At 36.9% G+C, this 4798-nt stretch overlaps 1 non-coding gene across 1 annotated transcript; it reads right to left on the bottom strand.

Annotated features, from left to right (window-relative positions):
- Positions 1-921: 921 nt before the first annotated feature.
- LOC136221138 (small nucleolar RNA R71) lies at positions 922-1028 on the bottom strand. The gene has a single exon (XR_010684925.1). It is a non-coding gene; the product is annotated as a small nucleolar RNA R71 (small nucleolar RNA).
- Between the last annotated feature and the right edge of the window lie 3770 nt (positions 1029-4798).

Here is a 4798-nt window from a genome sequence, read left to right as displayed (position 1 = left end):
AAAGAGGGACGTCTGAGTTATTGCTAGAGTTCATTTTGTACCGATCACGGGAAAGTGTAGTTGCAGGTAAAACTAAATCAGGGGAATCCGAGGCATAAACAAGAGAGGCTGATTAGATGGAATCCTCCTTTAACAGATTGGGTAAAAATTAATACAGATGGTGCGAGTAAGGGTAACCTGGGGGCAGCCTCGGCGGGTGGACTAATTCGGGACTGTATGGGAGATTGGCGAGGTGGATACCTAGTAAACTTAGGGATATGTTCGAATTTACTGGCGGAGTTATGGAGTCTGTATTTTGGATTACGATTAGCGTGGGGTAAGGGATTTCGACGAATCATTATGGAGATGGACTCAAAATCAGTCATATCATTTATGTAGAGCCAGATTACAGCTCATCATCCATTTGTTTGGCTTATATGTGTGTGTAAACTACTAAAGGATAGAGATTGGGAGGTACAATTTACCCATGTGTACTGAGAAGGCAATCAAGCCGCTGACTGGATGGCAAATTTCGTAGGCTCATATGCCCTGGGACATCACGAGTGTGGTGCGCCTCCTGCAGGCCTCCACAACATTCTCCTTGAAGACTGGCAAGGTCGGGCTTCAGTTCGAATGGTTGTACATTAGAATAACTACTCTTCTCTCTTTTTGGTGACCTTCCACTAAAGTTTACAGCCGGTAATTGTGACCGGCTAACGTGAAGTCAATCCTAATACCCATTTGACAAATTTCTTAGAAATTTGTGACACTTTTAAAATACCAAATGTGACTGCAGAAGCAATCAATCTTCGCCTTTTTCCTTTTACTTTGAAGGATCGAGCCAAAGAATGGTTAACTTCTATGCCAGCCGCATCAATTGAGACTTGGGAGCAATTAGCCCAAGCATTTTTATCAAAAAAATTTCCTTTAGCAAAAACCGCAAGAGTCATTAAAGAGTTAACATCTTTTTCTCAAAATGATAGTGAAACTCTTTATGAATCTTGGGAACGTTTTAAAGAACTTCAACGTTTATGCCCACACCACCAATTGCCCGCTGAACTTTTAATGCAAACATTTTATAATGGACTAAATCCTACAACTAGAGGGTCATTGGACGCTATGTCTGGAGGGTTATTCATGAAGAAAACATCTGCCCAAGCAAGAGAACTTTTAGAGGAAATGGCAATCAACAACAGTATGTGGCCCGCGGAACGTGGACACCTACCATCAGCGAAACCATCATCCTCAACTACATCATCAGTTAAAGGTATAGTGAATCTTGATCCAGTAGCGATGTTGCAAGCCCAATTTTCTGCCTTGTCGCACAAAATTGATAGGTTTATGGCACCGTGTGATCCAAATGGCAAGCCAATCCAAACGGATGTGGATTACGAAGGTATGAGTGAAATTGAACAGGTAAACTTTGTCCAAGGACAAAACCAAACTAATAACCCTTATTCCAATACATATAATCCTGGATGGAGAAATCATCCTAACTTTAACTGGAGAGATAATAATAACAATAATGTTAATGCTAATCAAAATCGTACTAATAATTATCAAAATAAATCAAGAGATACGATTAGCACTTTATCTTCTAAAATCGATAAATTTATTGATGTTATGAGCGGAAAAATAAGTAATCACGACGATAGTTTTAAACGGATCGAGAATAAATTCGATCAGCTTATTAAAAACCAATCATCCAGCATCCATAATTTGGAGATTCAAATTGGACAACTCGCTAAATCAATTCCATCCCGCAAAGAGGGAAGTCTTCCAAGCCATACGGAAGAAAATCCGAAAGAGCATGTTAAGGCTATTACTCTTCGTTCAGGGAAAAACTACTTAGGCCCGGAAATGCCCGGAAATTTGACCTTACCTGGAACTGATTTACCAAAGCCCAAAGAAGATACATTAAAACAAAAAGATGCACCGATTGACTCTAGTACAAAAACGTTTGTACCCAAACCACCTTTTTCACACAAAGTCCGCAACAAGGACTATGACAAACAACTTTTAACGTTTTTAGACAAACTTAAAAATTTGCATATTAATTTGACGTTTATGGATGTAATTACGGAAATTCCCAATTATGGTAAATTCCTCAAAGATTTAATTTCAAAGAAAATCAGTTGGGAAGGAATTTCATCCATTTCACTAACTGAAGATTGTAGTTCGATTGTGTCAAGCAATTTGCCCACAAAACTCAAGGATCCCGGATGTTTTACCATTCCGTGTAAATTGGGAGATATAGAATTCCCAAGTTGTCTTTGTGATTTAGGAGCAAGCATTAACTTGATGCCATTATCTATTTTTAATAAGTTAGGCTTAGAAGAAGACATCAAACGTACCAATATGGTTTTGCAATTAGCGGATCAAACCACTAAAAGACCATACGGTATAATTGAGGATGTTTTAGTTAAAGTTGACAAATTTATTTTTCCTACCGATTTCGTTATTTTAGATTTTGCTTATGATGTAAATTGTCCGCTAATCTTTGGTAGACCGTTCATGAACACGGGACATGCTCTAGTTGATGTGTCGGAAGGGAAAGTAGTTTTACGAATAGGTGATGATAAGATTGAGTTTGATATGAATCAAGCGATGAAATATCCTATGGGGGATTTCGCTTGTATGAAACTTGATTTAATTGAAGAATGTGTAAATGACATTGTTCAAAAAGAAGAAATAATAGAACCTATAATGAGTGAGGAACTAGAAGATAAAGACCCAGAACCTTTGATTCGAGAAGATGGACCAGTTCCGCCTTCAATTGTAGTTCCACCTAAATTAGAACTTAAAGAATTACCAAGTCATTTGAGGTACGCTTTCTTAGGCGAAGGCGATTCTCTACCTATAATTATCTCTAACAAGTTGACACAAGTTCAAGAAGAAAAATTGAAAGAAGTTGTTAGAAATAGGATAGGAAGCATGGGTTGGCAAATTTCTGACTTAAAAGGTATTAATCCAAGTATTGTAATGCATAGAATTCACTTAGAAGAAGATAAGCCACCTAAAGCGGATAGGCAAAGACGCCTAAATCCGAACATGAAAGAAGTAGTAAAAAATGAGATTACTAAACTTCTTGACAATGGAATCATTTATCCTATTTCGGATAGTGAATGGGTTAGTCCTATCCATTGTGTACCTAAAAAGGGAGGCATAACAGTTGTAAGGAATGAAGAAGGTGAATTAATACCTACGCGAACCACCACTGGTTGGAGGGTTTGCATAGATTATAGAAATTTAAATAAAGCAACTAGGAAAGATCATTTTCCTCTTCCTTTCATTGATCAAATGATCGAAAGGATAGCTGGTCATGCTTTCTACTGTTTTCTTGATGGTTACTCCGGATTCTTTCAAATATACATTTACCCGGATGACCAAGATAAAACAACCTTCACATGTCCTTACGGAACATTTGCATATAGAAGAATGCCCTTTGGTCTATGTAACGCATCTACAACATTTCAACGTTGTATGACTGCGATTTTTAATGATTTCATTAAAGATATCATGGAAGTTTTTATGGACGATTTTTCAGTTTATGGAGATTCTTTTGATTCGTGCCTAGAAAACTTGGATAAAGTTCTGTCTAGGTGTGAAGAAACAAATTTGGTATTAAATTGGGAAAAATGTCATTTCATGGTTGACGAAGGAATTGTTTTAGGTCACAAAATATCTGAAAAAGGATTAGAAGTAGATAGAGCAAAGACCTCAGTAATAGAGAAATTACCCCCTCCAACTACTGTTAAGGGAGTAAGATCATTCTTAGGACATGCTGGTTTTTACAGAAGATTTATTAAAAAAAATTCTGTAATTTCCAAACCACTTACTAATTTACTCATGAAAGATTCAACCTTTGATTTTAATGAAGAATGCGTTAAAGCATTCGAAACATTGAAAACAGCTTTAGTCAGTGCACCTGTTATTGCTAAACCCGATTGGGATCTACCATTTGAAATTATGTGTGATGCAAGTGATTTAGCTGTCGGATGTGTTTTAGGTCAAAGGAAAGATAAGAAACTTCATGTCATTTATTATGCAAGTCACACACTGTCTGGTGCACAATTAAACTACACCACAACAGAAAAAGAAATGTTAGCCGTAGTTTTTGCATGTGACAAGTTTAGGTCATATTTATTAGGTTCAAAAGTTATTATTTATACTGATCATGCAGCATTAAGATATTTATTTGCTAAAAAGGATGCAAAACCACGTCTAATTAGATGGGTTTTATTGTTGCAAGAATTTGATATAGAAATTAAAGACAAAAAGGGAGTTGAAAACCTTGTCGCCGATCATCTATCGAGACTTGAAGATGAAAATGGTCCTATAGGTGAAACTACCGGTATACGAGATGATTTCCCTGATGAACACCTCTATCAAATAAAAAGTGCCATGTCACCTTGGTATGCAGATATTGCTAATTATCTTGCAGCCAATATTGTTCCGGAAGGATTAGATTTCCAACAAAAGAAGAAATTTTTCTTCGATATTAAACAATATTTTTGGAAAGATCCCTTTTTGTTCAAGACTTGTGCTGACGGGATAATTAGGAGATGCGTTGGTGAAAATGAATACGAATCCATAATGTCGGAATGCCATTCTAGTTCTTATGGAGGACATAATGGAGTTAACAAGACAGCTGCTAGAATATTTGAAAGCGGTTTCTTTTGGCCTACGATGTTTAAGGACGTCCGTTCATTTATCACTCGTTGTGATAAGTGCCAGAGAACAGGAAATTTAGGAAGGAAAGATGAGATGCCCCTAACAACCATATTAGAAGTTGAAGTCTTCGATATGTGGGGAATAG

This window comes from Euphorbia lathyris, chromosome 2 (assembly GCF_963576675.1).
Source record: "Euphorbia lathyris chromosome 2, ddEupLath1.1, whole genome shotgun sequence".
In the NCBI taxonomy this organism is placed as follows: domain Eukaryota; kingdom Viridiplantae; phylum Streptophyta; class Magnoliopsida; order Malpighiales; family Euphorbiaceae; genus Euphorbia; species Euphorbia lathyris.
The sequence above is the reverse complement of the archived record's forward strand: the minus strand, read 5'-3'. Positions and strand labels throughout refer to the sequence as shown.